The sequence below is a fragment of the Rhinopithecus roxellana genome, chromosome 1, assembly GCF_007565055.1.
Source record: "Rhinopithecus roxellana isolate Shanxi Qingling chromosome 1, ASM756505v1, whole genome shotgun sequence".
Lineage (NCBI taxonomy): Eukaryota > Metazoa > Chordata > Mammalia > Primates > Cercopithecidae > Rhinopithecus > Rhinopithecus roxellana.
The window spans coordinates 157,861,934-157,879,644 of record NC_044549.1 but is presented as its reverse complement, the minus strand read 5'-3'; the positions used below and the strand labels follow the sequence as shown (position 1 = coordinate 157,879,644).

General features: G+C 41.3%; 1 pseudogene; it reads left to right on the top strand.

Moving 5' to 3' along the window:
* Window positions 1–15,882, top strand: part of LOC104655090 — a 140,793-nt pseudogene extending 124,911 nt beyond the window's left edge.
* Window positions 15,883–17,711: the final 1,829 nt, after the last annotated feature.

The following is a 17,711-nucleotide window of genomic DNA, read 5'->3' as shown; positions in this document are numbered from 1 at the left end:
GTAGCCAACTACCTAATAGGCTCCCTGAGGCCTCTGCCCCAGACCACCTCTCAGTTAACAGGATGTTCCATTTTCCCTAAGCCAAGAAGGAAGACCCAAGCCTACATAAGCATACAGTAAGCAGAAGCAGTTGGGGAGCAGAGAACAGAACCAGCTGACACTTGCCTTCATATACAGGTGGTCTCCAGCTTAGGATGGTTCAACCTATGATTTTTTTGATATTACCATGGGAAGAAAGGGATACACATTCAATAGAATGTACTTCAAGTAACCGTACAACCATTCTATTTTTCAGTACAGATGTTTCTTGACTTACGGTGGGGTTACATCCGCACCCATACTAAGTTGAAAACATTGTTAAGTCAAAGATGCATTTAATACTGTACACCTAACCTACTGAACATTACTGCTTAGCCAAGCCTACCTTAACATGTTCAGAACACTTACCTTTGCCTACAGCTGTGCAAAATTATCTAACACAAAGCCTATTTTATAATAAAGTGTTGAATATCTCATGTAATTTATTGAATACTTTACTGGAAGTGAAAAACAGAGTGGTAAGGTTTTTACTGAATGTGTAGTACTTACTCACCATTGTAAAGTTAAAAAATCTTAAAATATCTTAGTTGAGAGCATCTGTACACACATAAGGCCTCCTGTCTATTGCACGTAAAATTATACTCTATTTTTCTCAATTATACAAATATTGCATGTTCACCGAAGAAAAGTTATAAATTATATAAACAACAAAGAGAAAAAATTAAGTTACCATCCTCTCTCCATCAACAGAAAGCCACTGACATATACTGTTGTGTGCACTTCCAGGTGTGTGTGTGACAAACAGAGAGAGAGAGAGACAAAGAGAGAGAATACATTGATTTCTCTTTTTCAAAAGTGGAATCATACTACATATAGTTTAACTCCATTTTATTTACATTAATTATTTTTGCGAACATTTTTTCATGTCAGTAGACAAATTTCTGCAACAAAACGATTACATTTCAAAGGGAGGTTTTGAAAATACTTTTAAATGAGTAACATATTCATTGAAGAAAAATTAGAAAATACAGATAAGCAAAATAAAATTGTAATTGCACCACGTGAAGACAACCACTGTTTACATTTCCACCTTTGTTGTTATTGGATATACACTACTCTAGTCCTCCAAAGTTGAACACTATTGCCAAGCCTTTTGCTAGACATGCTCTTGCTAGACAGGCACCACCAGAGATGGAACAAGCTAAACCTTTGTTCACACCCTTGATCATTTCCTAAAGACTAAGTCCTTGATTGTCCTAGATGAAGTGTTGGGTCAAAAGACATGAACATTTTTAAGGCCATTGGTCAATGTTGGCTAAATGTTTTCTTAGAGACTTTATAGAGTATGGGAGTACATTTTTCCAGGTCCTCTCACCAATCTTGGGTGGTATACATTAGTTAAAAGTCTTTCAAGCATATCACTTAACAACGTTTTCAACTTGGGCACTACACAACGATGTTTTGGGTCTTGGTTTGGAAGCATAAGCTCTAAACAGCTTTTCAGGATACTGTTTTAATCAGGTCCTGGCCTACTGTAAGAGGCAGACATGTTTTTGTGCAGGAAAAATCAGGAAAGACATGAATATTTACATGAAGAAAACTATGAAATTACCAAAGAAAAATTCAGCTGGAGAAAGAAATAGAATACTCATTGAAATTGTTTCCAGAAGGAAATCTTTGCTTTGATTTCATTTTCTTCAGCACCCGATCCCAAGGAAGCATCCCATCCTCTCCCTTCTTGTTCTGCATGTCAGAAGACAGAGTACCAGTTCTGAAGTTTCCTCCTTGAGATCCCTTTCATGGATCTGGTTTAAGTCCGAAAGCATATAATCTGCTATGTGGAGCTCAGTGCAACAAAGGCATCAGACAATTTCCAGCAATTATCTGAGAAATTCTATTTCACACACTAAATCTCCAGCTTTAATCAACTTGCAAATCCCAATCATCCCCAGCAGTGAGCAATCACAGGTCTGAAGGAAGTAGTGATTGTGTCTGTGACCCCAGAAGACCTCTCTCCATCAGGTAGAATTTGGAAATCCCTGGGGTCTGATTGCCTCCTATTAAACTTTCACTATTTCCAGATGAGCTATCTGAATAGAGGAAATGATGCCCAGCTGCTGGAAGGGCTGCTAACTTGGGGCCAGCTGAAACTGCCTGTGTCCTGCAGGCTGAAAATTGAGGAAGAGAAACAATGACCCAGGAGATAAATGTGTATTCTGTTCCTTTGCATCATCAGAAGGCTGGCTTGACCAGAGGTTTTTCTCCCAGCAGCTTCGGTGGTGATATCTCTGTGGCAGCCATCTGAGGGTAATTGATTCCTTGGCTAATTTGGCCTGGGTGCCAGCAGCTGTTTTGAGGCAACATTTACCCAGAGCTCCTAGCTTAACCTCAGCAGTTAAGCATTTTTGGCACTGCCAAAAGCTGTCACCTTACCCTGCATAACCCCCAAAGGCAGTGCCTGTAGTGTGCAGCAGAAATCCAAATTGTGTCTGTGTATATATATATATATTATATAAAATATATATTTATGTCAGCAAGTGGAATAGATCAGCTCTTAATGAATGAGCACATAAAGATGATCCATTCTAAACATCTGCAAGTGTAAAACCACATGCCTAGTGAAGAATTTTTTTTCTGTTCTAATGTAAGATCTACCTAGGAAAGAATATCACAAAACTTACTGCTTTATGTTATGAGTTAAAAAAAAAAAAAAAAACAAAAAAAAAAACCTGTTTCTGGTAGTTTTCTAAGCATTGAGGTAGAAGGAAGAATACAGGAGGAGCCAAAATTTGCATTTAGAAAATGAGACCTTCCTCCCAGAACTGCCAACACAGATGCTCTAAAACACTTTGTTGAAAATTAATTCTCTCCACAGAAACAATAATGGAATTCTAACCAATTTTTTCTCTTTAAAGATTATATAGATTATATTTATGCTATAATTAAACCCAGCAAAAAGACCATAGGCATTTCTTCAACTAGGTCAGAAATTATGAAGTTAGGTGTGCCAACACTGCTATCAGACACACCTGCCAACAATTTCGCATCTTCCCACTTCATGCTGCCCTGAACAGCAGGAAATGTTCAACGTTGTCACAAAGCTGCTTTCCTCTGCTTTGCTACACAAGCATCTTCTACCTGCAGTATTTTTCATGGTTTATTTTTCCTATCTTGCAAAAACGAACCGCACCTACCTGTTTCCCTATCTACAAAGATTCCTCCCATAATTTTATTGTTAAATAAAGTCTTTATTCCCTTTTATTGATCAAATTTGAACTTTATGCCTAAGATACTTGTACCTCTTTTTTTCCCCCCCCCCCCCCACTTTTCTGGTGTTTTTTTTTTTTTTTTTTTTTTTTTTTTTTCCTTGCTTGGGTTGCATATTCTGTAAAGCAATGAGAAATAATATTAGCAGAGAGTTACTACCACATGCTCCGATATGATGATGTGGCACCTGCCACAGGCCAGGTGTCCTTTGAGGGATGCTTGACTCTGCTGCTGCTCCTCAGAAAGCAAGAAGAACCTGGGAGTTTATGCCACTGTTTCTGACCACACAGTAGGCCTGATCCAATAGCTAGGAATATGAAAGCCTAATATCAGGATAATCCTGAGACATAATTCAGATTTTCCCAATGGGATCAGGCTGGAGATAACCTCCATAGGATTTTGCTTGAAATTTTATCCCTGCAGGGGAGTTTCTTCCTATTTCCAGTATCTATTGTGACACAATAAGCCACCCAAACATTAAGTCTTCTATCACTGTGAAACTACTCCAAGTTTCAATTTTCCATTGCTTCATAACAAACTATTCCAAAGTTTAAAACTGCAATTATTGTATTTGCTCATATTCTGTTGGTTGGGAATTCAAACAAGGCATGGCAGGGATTGCTTGTTTCTGTCTGTGGTGTTTGGGACCTCAGTTGGGATGGCTGAAATGACTGTAGGGGCTGGCTGAACTGGCTGGACTGGTGTCATACATCTGGGGCTTCAGTTTTCACTGCCAGCTGGATTCCTCAATTTCCTAAGCCATGTCACCTTCCCATGGTGCTAGCTCAAACTTCATACCTTGGTGGTCTGAGGTGGTCGGGTTACTTACATGGCAACTGGTATTTTCATCCTCCTTTTCCCACACACAGTCTTCATAGCTTGAACCACTTACAACAGTGGTTTGTTTCTGTTTTTGTTTTTGTTTTTGTTTTTTGAGATGGCGTCTCGCTCTGTCCCCAGGCTGGAGTGCAATGGTGTGATCTTGGCTCACTGAAACCTCTGCCTCCTGGGTTTCTCTCCTGGGAAATAGACCCCTCCCTGGTAGGTGGAGTGGTTTGTACAAACATGGAGGCAAGGAATGGGAGGCAGCCACCTTTAAAAACCAGCTACTACACTCCGCTCCCTGTCCTGCTTGCTCTTTAGCAGGTTTCTCCTGGGAGCGCTTTCTAAATGAAATCACCTACACATAAACTCCCGTCTCAGAATCTTGCCTCTGGGAAACCTGACCCTAAAGATAAAGGTTATTTCAATCCAAAGATTTCAGCCTCCTATTCTGGGACGGTTTGTTACTAACATGAACTAAATCCAAATCTCCATCCTGACATCTGCAAAATCCCAGGAGCAAGCATTATAGCTCTAAATCAGGGGATCCCCAATTTGGGATGCTCATTACAAACACTTGGGAGCTCAAGAAAAAAAAAAAAAAAAAAAAAAAAAAAAACCCTTAATGTTTGGGACCTACTCCAGGGATTCTGAATTCATTGGGCTGGAATAAGATGTATGCATGGATATTTTTGGTATTTTTTTAAAGTTCCTCTGGTAATTCTAATGTGCAGTTCAGGTTAGGAACCACTGTTCTGGCTGGGTACAGTGGCTCACGCCAGTAATCCCAGCACTTTGGGAGGCCCAGGTGGGTGGATCACGAGGTCAAGAGATTGAGACCATCCTGGCCAACATGGTGAAACCCTGTCTATACTAAAAATACCAAAATTAGCCGGGCGTGGCGGCACATGCCTGTAGTCCCACCTATACAGGAGGCTGAGGCAGGACAATCACTTGAACCCAGGAGGCAGAGGTTTCAGTGAGCCAAGATCACACCATTGCACTCCAGCCTGGCGACAGAGCGAGACGCCATCTCAAAAAAAAAACAAAAACAAAAACAGAAACAAACCACTGTTGTAAGTGGTTCAAGCTATGAAGACTGTGTGTGGGAAAAGAAGGATGAAAATACCACAGGGTATCCTGTGAAGGCAAAAAATAAATAACCCTTAACCACATCACCCCTTGCCCTGGGGCCAAAATCTTATAGCTGCCATCACATAACATGGGTTGCAAATCTGGTTTTCAAATCCAGTTGCTGTAGGTCTAGGAGCAGAGTGGCTTCTTTTACATGTCTTGTCTGAATAAAAGTCACATATATATAGTCTACTAGTTCAGTCTGGAAAAATAAATTCTAGCCATTGTGTACCCTTTGCCTTATGGCCTACAGTATATTAAATGTTATTTCTAAATCCTACTAGAGTTTTATAGAAATAGTAATATCTAGCCTTCTCTTTACTAGGGACAAAGAACAATCTTGGTTATATTAGCACCTGAGTTGGAAAAAACAACTTTTGGTGCCATTTATTAAACTTCAAGAGTGAAATCTGATTATTAAAGTTCCACAGTGCAGAAGAATATTTCAGAGTATAAAGAACGCACAAACACTTTTCCTGGCTAATTCCACAATCAATAGGACAATATTTTCCCTTTTCTTCTTGCTGAGTCTCTTAATCTTTAAATGACACAGAGAAGAGCGTATTCTAACTTCCTGTAATTACATTTTCTTGTTAAACTTTATCCTTAGTCCTAATTCTCAATTTGGTTTCTATAATCACTGGCTTTTATTCTATAAAACTTTGTTTTGTAATTAGCAAGATAGAGATCAATGTAACACAAAATATGTGCTAACACAGAACCAGGTTTTGCTCTTCCATGCATGAATGCCAACTGTAGAGAAGATAACCTGCAAAAACAGTTCAAGGGAAACTTGATCTCATCCCAGAAATAACAGCCTCCTCTTTCATGGGAGGCAGCAATCTTAAAATGTTGCATTTCAACACTGTACTTCCACTTCTTGCAGGAATTATAACGTTGTAACATCTCCGAAATGGTGATATGTCTTATAATTGTCAACGTTTAATTGGCAGGTTTTTTTCCTTCATAGTGGTAAATAAAATAATAGTGTACCTTAAAACTGTCTTAGTTTGGATGAAATATGGCAATCCGCATTCACCCAGCTAAAGAAAGCATGGTATAAATTTCAAATTAAAATGCAGATATGTGAAAGAGAAAAATTGAATTTCCTGTCTAATGTAGCCCCTTTTGAACCCTATCAGGAGCAAACAGCAATAACCAAAGCTTGGAATGCTATATGCAGGTCACTACATATACCCTCTTTCTCATCTATTGCAATTTTGAGCATATTGCCTACATTTAGGATAATCTATAAGAAGCTATCTCAACAACATGTGTTTTTTTGTTTTGTTTTGTTTTGTTTTTTAAGATGGCTGATTAGAGGCATTGTAAGCATGCCTCATCCACTCAGAAGTACCAAAAAAGTGTGTAGATAGTCTTTTCTTCTTTTCTTCTTTTTTCCTTTTTTTTTTTTTTTTTTTTTTTTTTTGAGATGGAGTCTTCCTCTGTCACCAGGTTGGAATGCAGTGGTGCGACCTCAGCTCACTGCAACCTCCACTTCCCGGGATCAAGCGATTCTCCTTCCTCAGCCTCCTGAGTAGCTGGGGTTACAGGCACCTGCCACCATGCCCAGCTAATTTTTGTTTTTTTAGTAGAAATGGGGTTTCACCATGTTGGCCAGGATGGTCTTGATCTCTGGACCTCGTGATCCACCCACCTCTGCCTCCTAAAGTTCTGGGATTACAGGCAGGAGCCACCATGCCCGGCCAACATTCCCATTTTAAATATATTATCCTTGGTGGAACATGGGAGTTTGACAGAAAAAAAAAAATGATAGGAAACACTAAAGTCTAGGAAGGAGAAGGAAAATGTGCAGCTTGTGTGGCTATGATTGGCCCTGAACTGGTAGTGAATCACTTAGTACAGCGGAAGGTGAGTGAGTGTCTTCCTGCAATTTACCTTCTCACTTGGGAATTGTACTATCCAGGCCATAGGAGAAACACTTTGACTCTTCCAAGCCCTGATTCTGACTTGGGAGCAGCCAGGAGACTGTGGGAAGGAACTCCAAGGAGGGAACACACCTGGGACCTGAGGAGCTACAATAAAACACCATTCTTGATCCTTGCTTTTAGCAGACTATGCTCGGTCCTGGGAACCAGTGGCACCAGTCCTGGGCATTGGGGAAACCCAGGCTGCTGCTTCCAGAGCCGGGGCATGGGGCCAAAGTAGGAGGGTGGGGGCGGCTTTTGCAAACAGGACTGAGAAGCAAGTGTGCTGTGGGCTGCAGCTGCTGGTGCTAGATGTGGGCAACTCCTCCACTTGTCCTGAGCCAGACAAGAGTTGCTGCAGAAGCTTGGACATGGAACTGGGCAGGGGGCCCCCATGGCCCAGGGCTGAGTTCCGGGCTAGGCGTGAACTACCAGGTCTGACTGAACAGCCAGGATGGGGGAGGGATCCCCCAGCTGCAACAGCCGGGATCGGGGAGGGAGCCCCACAAGCACTGGGGCATGAAAAGGACGAAAGTCCCTCAGCTGCTGGCCAAGGGTGGGGCTGCTGAGACTGCTGGAACTGGCCACCCCCACAACATGGTAAGACCTCACTGTAGTGGTGGTTGCCCCTCACCCAAGCATTTCTCCAGGGCCTAAGGATCACCCCACCCCACCCCACCCCCAATCTCCTCAACACAGCTAGTCCATGCACTCATCATTGAGGAACCTATGTACAAGTTTGCCTGGTCTGGCTCTGCTTGGCTTCACTCCACCATCTGAGACAGAGTGCAGGATCCATGGTCCTGGGGGTTCCATAACCCAGTCCATCACCTGGGGCTCCTAAGCACTTATCCTAGGGGACAGAGGCTGGGGACAAAGAACATATCACTACCACCTCAAGCACCTGCAGGTACTTGCTTCTACCTACAAGCACAACCTAGTGGCCTGGAAGCCAGCCCGCATGGCCCATTGCAACAACTGCCAACACAAAAGCACAGCACTTGGGAATCAGAAGAGCATCTCGCCACTACTGCTGCCACCATTGCCCACATCACACAACTGCTCAGGAACTCAAGAGCCTGCTCACCCACCCAGTCCACCACTACCACAACCAGCATTGAGAAAGGCACCCAGAGGCCCAAGAATCAGCCTGCTTGGAACCACCAACATAAGTGTCAGAATACACTGCCACAGAGCACAAGGATAGACATGCTTAGCCCCACCGAAACCTAAAGACAGACCAATCTGGCGTTTCAGACCCTAGCACAAGTTCACCACAGCCTCCACCAATAACCGCACCCTAACACGCCACGGAAACCACAGATACCACTGATGCTATTTATAGCCAATGAAATTGTAGTAGTCTTCCCTACTCCATGCACCCAAAAGCAAAGCCAAAGGGTCCTACCCAAACAACATCATAGTCACATATTCAGGAAAAAGCCCCCTCAATGAAGGAAAATTCAAAAAATAAAGAGGAGCAAATGCTGTAAAGACATAAGAAACATGAAAAAGCAATGTGACACCCTCATAGGAACATCATAATTCTCCAGCAATGACACCCTCATGGGAACATCATAATTCTCCAGCAATGACACCCTCATAGGAACATCATAATTCTCCAGCAATGACACCCTCATAGGAACATCATAATTCTCCAGCAATGACACCCTCATAGGAACATCATAATTCTCCAGCAATGGATCCTACCAAAAAGCAGTGCTCAAAATGCCAGATAAAGAATTCAAAATATTTATTTTTAAAAGTTCAGTGATGCAAGAGAAATATGAAAAGCAATACAAACAGCTCAAAAATCAGTACAGGAAATAAGTGAAAAATGTATCAAAGAGATAAATATCCTTTTAAAAAAACAGACATTCTGGAACTGAAAAAGTCATCAAAGCAAGAACAAAATACAATCGAAAGCTGCAAAAATAGACTTGGCCAAGTAGAATAGAGAATTTCAGAACTTGAAGGCAAATATTTTGAAATAATCTGGTCAGACAAAAAATAAAGAAAAAATATTTTTCAAAAAATGAACAAAGCCTTTGAGATACTCAGGACTACATAAAGCAACTGAATGTATTAATTGTTAGTATCCCTGAGGGTAAAGAGAAATCGAAAGGCTTAGAAAACCTACTTAACATAGTAGTAAATGAAAACTTCATAATTCTAGGAAGAGATTTAGACATCCAGATATAGGAGGCTCAATGATCCTCAGAAAATACAATGCAAAAAGTACTTCACCATGGCCTATTGCAATTCAAGCTGTCTGAAGTCAAAGTGACAGTACAAATTCTAAAATCAGCAAGAGAAAAACATTTTATCACCTATAAAGGAAACCCTATCAGACTAACAGCTAACTTCTCAGCAGAAACTTTACAGACCAGGAGAAAATGGGATGATATATTCAAAGTACTAAAAGAAAAACACTGTTAGTCAAGGATACTATGTCCAGAAAAATTATCTTTCATAAATAAGGGAAAAATAGTATTTCCCAGACAAGCAAAAGTGAGGAAGTTCATCACCTCTAGACCAGTCCTCCAATAAATGCTTAAGGAAGTTCTATACTCAGAAGCAAAAGATTATTAATAGCTACCATCATGAAAACACTCAAAAATATAAAAGCCATAGATAGAGCAAACAAACAAGGAAGAGGAAATACTCAAATGTTACCACTGTAGAATACCAACAAACTAAAATAGTAAATAATAAGAGAGAAATAAAGGGAAAAAATAACATATAAAATTACCAGAAATCAAGTAACAAAATAACAGGAATAAGCCCTGATATATCAGCAATAACCCTAAACGTAAACAAATTAAACTTTCCATTTAAAAAAATATAGACTTGCTCAGTGGAATTTTTTAAATGACTCAAGTATAGGCTGCCTACAAGAAATTCATCTCATCTGTAAAAACACATACAGACTGAAAGTAAAGGCATGGAAAAAGAAACTATATGCAAACAGAAACCAAACTTAAGCAGAGTAGTTATATCAGATAAAACAGACTTTAAGTCAAAAACAGTAAAAAGAGACAAAGAATCTCATAGGATCCAATATCTTATTATGGATCCATAAAAGGATCCATTCAGTAAGAGGATATAAACATTTTAAACATATGTACCCAAAACTGAAGCACCCAGATTTATAAAGCAAATATTATTAGAATTAAAAGAAAAGACAGACTCCAATACAACAATAGATAGGGATTTCAACACCCCGTTCTCAGCATAAGACAGTTCATCTAGACAGAAAATTAACAGAGAAATATTGAATTTAAACTGCACATTAGACCAGAAGGACCTAAAAATCATTTACAGAATATTTCATCCAGTGGCTTTTATAATACACATTTTTCTCATCAGCACATGAAACATTCTCCAGGTTGGACCATATGTCAGAACACAAAACAAGTCTCAACAAGTTTCAAAAAAATTGAAATCATATCAAGTATCTTCTCAGACCACAATGAAATAAAGCTAGATATCAATAGCAAGGAGAACTCTGGAAATGACACAAATACATGAAAATTAAACAACATGCTCCTGAATGACTGAATGAAAGAAATTAAGGAGTAAATAAAAAAAATTCTTGAAACAAACAAAAATCAAAACCCAATATGCCAAAACCTACAGGATACAGCAAAAGCAGTGCTAAGAGGGAAATTTGTAGCAATAAATGCCTACACCAAAAAATAAATAAATAAAAAAGACTCCAAATAAACAACCTATTGATGCATCTCAAGGAACTGGAAAATAAGAACAAACCAAATCCTATATTAGTGGAAGGACAAAAGGAAAAATCAGAGCAGAACTAAACTAAATAGAGACATACACACACACACACACACACACACACACACACAAAGGATCAGTGAAACAAAAAGTTGGTTTTTTGAAAAGATAAGCAAAATCAATAAACCACTTGATATACTAACCAGGAAAAAAATGAGAGAAAACCCAATAAAATCAGAAATGAGAAAGGAGACATGATAAATGATACCACAGAAATACAAAAGATCATCAGAGACTATTATGAACAACTATACACTCACCAACTAGAAAACACAGAGGAAACAGATAAATTCTTGGAAACATGCAACCTCCCAAGATTGAACCAGGAAGCAACAGAAGACCTGAACAGTCCAATAATGCATAAAAACATTAAATCCATAACAAAAAAAAATCTCTCAACTAAGAAAAGCCCAGGACCAGATATATTCATAGCCAAATTCTATCAAACATACAAAGAATTAATCTCAATCCTTCTGAAACTGTTCCAAAAATCTGAGGAGATGGGAATTCTTTCTAACTCATTCCACAAGGCCAGTATAACCCTGATACGAAAACCAGACAAGCACACAACAGAACAAAGAAAACTACAGACCAATATCCGTGAATAACATAAACACAAAAATCAACAAAATACTAGCAAATTAAATCCAATGACACATCAGAAAGATAGTATACCACAATCAACTAGGTTTTATACCAGGGATACAAAGATGGTTCAACATACACAAATCAATAAATGTGATACATTACATAAACAGAATTAAGGGCAAAATCCATATAATCATCTCAATAGATGCACGAAAACCATTTCACAAAATTCAGTATCCCTTTATGATACAAAAAACCCTCAACAAATTAGTCATAGAAGAAACCTCAAAATAACAAAGGCCATATACAACAAACCCACAGCCAACATCATACTGAATGAAGAAAAGTTGAAAGCCTTTCCCATAAAAATTGGAACAAGACAAGGATGTCACCCTATTCAACATAGTACTGACAGTACTGGCCAGAGTAATTAGGCAAGAGAAAGAAATAAAAGACATCCATATGGGAAGAGAGGAAGTCAAATTGTCTCCGTGTAATTTGGAAAACCTAAAAACACCACCAAAAACCCTTAGTTTGATAAACGAATTTAGTAAAGTTGTGAGATACAAAAACAATGTCCAAAAACCAGTAGCATTCCTATACACCAATAACAATCTAGCTGAGAAGCAAGAGGCAATCACATTTACTATAAAAATAGTGTAAAAATAGCTATAAGAATATAAAATACGGGGGGCGAGGTTCTGGCTGGTTGTGCCCTTGTGAGCTGCAGCTGTGATCGCTGCGGTAGGCCCAGAAGTGTATCTTGACTCATAAATTGAAGAAGCCAGTGGTGCTGCAAGTGTTCTTTTGGGGTAGTGTCTGGGATCCAGTGCAAGTCGAATCATTGTTCAAATAAGGTGTAATTGAAAAGTGATCCTCGCTACAGAGCCGTCAAAAACAAGTAAATCCAAGTCTGGATCTCGCTCTTCTCGTTCAGGATCTGCATCAAGATCTCGTTCTCATTCATGTTCGAAGTCTCAGTCCCTAAGCCGATCTGTCTCTGGTTCAAGGAAGTGCAGGCTGAGTGCTAGGTCTGGTTCCAGATCATATTCTCCAGCTAATAACAGAGAAAGAAACCACTCAAGAGTATATTGGAATCGGATTTCCAAGGTCACAACAGAGGCTATAGAAGGCCCTATTATTTCCGCGGGTGCAACAAAGGCTTTTATCCATGGGGCCAGTATAACCAAGGAGGCTATGGAAACTACCACTCAAATTGGCAGAATTACCGGCAAGCATACAGGCCGTTGAAGACTCCAGATCCCAGCGAGACGGTCCCCTTCACCAAGGTCCAGGAGCCATTCTAGAAACTCTGATAAGACGTCTTCTGACCAGTCAAGGCGCTCCTCATCCTCCCGTTCTTTCCTCCAACCATAGCCAAGTTGAATCTTCTAAGCGCAAGTCTGCAAGGGAGAAAAGGTCCTCTTCCAAGGATAGCTGGCCATGTCAGGCTGCCGGGGATAACCAGGGAGATGAGGCCAAGGAGCAGACATTCTCTGGAGGCACCTCTCAAGACACAAAAGCATCTGAGAGCTCGAAGCCATGGCCAGATGCCACCTACGGCACTGGTTCTGCATCAGGGGCCTCAGCAGTTTCTGAGCTGAGTCCTTGAGAGTGAGGCCCAGCTTTCAAAAGCCCCCTCCAGTTTGTGGTGGTGAAGCAGCGGTCACTCCTTCCTACCCCAAGCCAAAACCTAGTCCTCCACTTTCCAGCACATCCCAGATGAGCTCAACTCTGCTGAGCGGTGCTGAGTATCGGCCTGGGATACACCAAAGTCAGTTCGACCACAGTTCTCGGGTCCCTGAGTCCATCCAAAAAGAGCCCTGTGGGTAAGAATTCACCATCCATTGGCTCCACATATGTCTCATCTCAGAAGCAGGAGAGTGCTGCTCCAGGAGGAGCAGCCTATACAAAGGGTATCTAGAAAAGCAGAAGACAGAATAGAAAAGATAAGGAACAGAAACAAACAAATACAGACAAAGAAAAAATTAAAGAGAAAGGGAGTTTCTCTGATACAGGCTTGGGTGATGGAAAAATGAAATCTGATTCTTATGCTCCCAAAACTGATTCTGAGAAGCCTTTTCGGGGCAGTCAGTCTCCCAAAAGGTATAAGCGCCAAGATGACTTTGAGAAGCAGATGGCTGACTTCCACAAGGAAGAGATGGATGATGAAGGTAAGGACAAAGCTAAGGGAAGGAAGGAGTCTGAGTTTGATGATGAACCCAAGATGTGTTTAAAGTCATAGATGCAAACAAAAACCAGGAGGAGGAGAAGTCAGGCAAATGGGAGGGCCTGGTATATGCACCTCCAGGGAAGGAAAAGCAGAGGAAAACAGAGGAGATGGATGAGGAGTCTTTCCCTGATAGATCCGAAAAGGAGGATTGGGGCAAGAGAACTGAAGGTGGGCACAGGGTCTTTGTACCTGAGAAGAATTTCTGAGTGACTGCTTACAAAGCTGTCCAGGAGAAAAGCTCATCGCCTCCCCCAAGAAAGACTTCTGAGATAAGCTGGAAGTGAAAGACTTTTCCACAGGGAAGTCTTCCTTTTCCATTACTCAAGAGGCACAGGTCAGTGTCCAGATGGACTCTTTTGATGAAGACCTTGCAGAACCCAGTGGCTTATTGGCTCAGGAACGCAAGCTTTGCCGAGATCTAGTCCATAGCAACAAAAAGGAACAGGAGTTTTGTTCCACTTTCCAGCACATACAGTCAGCTCAGTCTCAGCGTAGCCCCTCGGAACTGTTTGCCCAACATATAGTGACCATTGTTCACCATGTTAAAGAGCATCACTTTGGGTCCTCAGGAATGACATTACATGAACACTTTACTAAATACCTAAGGAGAGGAACTGAGCAGGAGGCAGCCAAAAACAAGAATAGGCCAGAGATACACAGAAGAATAGATATTTCCCCCAGTACCTGTCTACAAGGCTGAGGGAAAATACAAAGACGATCCTGTTGATCTCAGCCTTGATACTGAACGTCATAAGAGATTTTTGTTTTCTTTTTTTTTAGATGGAGTCACGCTCTGTCGTCCAGGCTGGAATGCTGTGGCATGATCTTGGCTCACTGCAACCTCTGCCTCACAGATTCAAGTGATTCTTGTGCCTCAGCCTCCCAAGTAGCTGGGATTACAGACATGTGCTAATTTTTGTATTTTTAGTAGAGATGGGGTTTCACCATGTTGGCCAGGATGGTCTCGATCTCCTGACCTCATGATCCACCCACCTCTGCCTCCCAAATTGCTGGGATTACAGGCGTGACCCACCATGCTTAGCCAGGAGAGAGATCTTAAATGAGGTAAATCAAGAGAATCAGTGGATTCCTGAGACTCCAGCCCCTTAAGGGAAAGCTCAACTGAAAAAAAACAGAGAAAACTCATAAAGGATCAAAGAAGCAGAAGAAGCACCGGAGAGCAAGAGACAGGTCCAGATCCTCTTCTTCCCAGTCATCTCACTCCTACAAAGCAGAAGAGTACACTGAAGAGACAGAGGAAAGAGAGGAGAGCACCACGGGCTTTGAGAAATCAAGACTGGGGACCAAAGGCTTGGTGGGTCCAAGTGAAAGGAGGTGGCAGAACGGAGGAACCTTTCCATTTCGAGCCAGAGGAAGAGGCTGGGGCAGAGGCAACTACTCTGGGAACAATAACAACAACAGCAACGATTTTCAAAAAAGAAACCAGGAGGAGGAGAAGTCAGGCAAATGGGAGGGCCTGGTATATGCACCTCCAGGGAAGGAAAAGCAGAGGAAAACAGAGGAGATGGATGAGGAGTCTTTCCCAGAAAGATCCAAAAAGGAGGACTGGAGCAAGAGAACTGAAGGTGGGCACAAGGTCTTTGTACCTGAGAAGAATTTCTGAGTGACTGCTTACAAAGCTGTCCAGGAGAAAAGCTCATCGCCTCCCCCAAGAAAGACTTCTGAGATGATGATTTTCAATCTCTTCTCCCCATCCTGATTTTAAAAGCCCTTCTTTCTTTTCTTTTCTTTTCTTTCTTTTTTTTTTTTTTTAGGCATGTGTAGTAATATTAGAAACCGAGAAGAGGAGTGGTACCCAGAGTACGCCCCCAAAAGCAAGAAGTATTACTTGCATGATGACCATGAAGGTGAAGGCAGTGACAAGTGGGTGAGCTGGGGCCAGGTGGAGGAGCCTTTCCTCAGGATCGGGTCCTGTTCACGTTCCAGAAATCAAGTACTAGCCCCAAGTTAGCCCATGACAAGTTCAGTGGGGAGGAAGGGGAGATTGAAGATGATGAGAGTGAGACAGAGAACTGAGAAGAGAAGGACAATTTACAGCCCAAAACCGAGTAGGGGCCACTCTTGACGGGATTCCTTGCCCAGGGGAGAGAGGCACTGGGAAGATGGCTGGTGAGGAGCTAAACAGTGGAACCTCAAGAAGATTCTGAAAATCCTATCCCACCCCTCACCAGTCGTGCAGATTGTAGTACCATGGAAGGCATCCCTGGCACTGCCTCCCACTGGACAGAGGAGGCTGGCTGTGGAACCCAATGGTCAGGCCCAGCTTTTGAGCAGAACACAGCTCATTGGGCTTTAACTGTTTTTCTCATTTGTCGTTGGTGTGTGGGGGTGGGGGTAGGGGTTAGGGCAGGAGAGCAATGCTTGAATTTTTGTTTCCTATTAGAAACCAACAGTTTTGTTCTGAAGTTCATTTCATTTGGAGCTAAGAAGACTAATTTGATGATTTTCAATCTCTTCTCCCCATCCTGATTTTAAAAGCCCTTCTTTCTTTGCTTTTCTTTCTTTTTTTTTTTTTTTTTTTTTTAGCATGTGTAGTAATATTAGAAGCATTTAATTTGAGAAACTTTGATTCTTTTTTTTTTTTTTTTTTTTTTTGAGACAGAGTCTCGCTCTGCCGCCCAGGCTGGAGTGCAGTGGCCGGATCTCTGCTCACTGCAAGCTCCGCCTCCCGGGTTTACGCCATTCTCCTGCCTCAGCCTCCCGAGTAGCTGGGACTACAGGCGCCCGCCACCTCGCCCGGCTAGTTTTTTGTATTCTTTTAGTAGAGACGAGGTTTCACCGTGTTAGTCAGGATGGTCTTGATCTCCTGACCTCGTGATCCGCCCGCCTCGGCCTCCCACAGTGCTGGGATTACAGGCTTGAGCCACCGCGCCCGGCCGAAACTTTGATTCTTAAAAGAGAAAACAAAGCATGTGAATAAACTTTGAAATGTTCACCTCAGTTTGGGATCAAATTGCTTGGATCTTTGTAAAAACCGGTTTTGTATGTCAAGGAGGAGTTTAAGGCCTTTCTGACCACCTTGTGTTCCCCTTTTCTGCACAGCCATGTATCACGTGGAGTTGCTCCTAACCACACCCCACATGCCCCTGAGCCCTATTTCCTGATTTCTTCTGGGCTGGACTTCCCATTCTCCACCAGCAGCTCCAGTATCCCAAACTTTCTAGTCCTGCTGATCCTTCCAGCAACGGGGTGGAAACTGGAGGGCAGTATCTGGTCTATTTTCTAAGAAACTTCTGAATTCTATTATCTTTACAAATGTAAGATGAAAAAATAATTTTTTCAATATTTTTATTAATCCTTTTATAAAATGAAAAGAAACTCATGATCAATTAAGGAAAGTGGTTATGGCTGGGTGGTTCATGGGGTTTTTTGGGGTCTTTAGTTAGTTTTTTTTTTTTCTTTTTTGTCGTTTTAACTTTAAGGTGTTTAAGTTGAAGCATTCTCAGATGTTTGCAGGGAAAACATCCTCTTAAAATGGGTCCTTGTGCTTTTGCCTTCAAGGGAGATGGTCCTGGGTGGTGAATCACAGTGCATTTATGCATATGTTATATGCAGACTGCACCCACCTCTTCTCCTGAGACTTTGCCTCTTGGGTTGTTGTGCTGCTTTCCCCTTACTTTGCTACATTTCTATAGTTAAGTTAGTTTTACTTGAATGATTCATGTTTAGGGGGGAAATGAAAATCTCCCTTAAAATTTGTTTCAACTCCTCCTGCAAATAAAATAAATGAAGTAGCAGATGTTTTGTGTGTGTGTGTGTATATATATAAAATACCTTAATAAATAAATTTAACCGAGGTGGTAAAACATCTCTATGAGGAAAACCATAAAACACTGATGAAAGAAACTGTGGATGACACAAACAAATGAAATACATCCCAT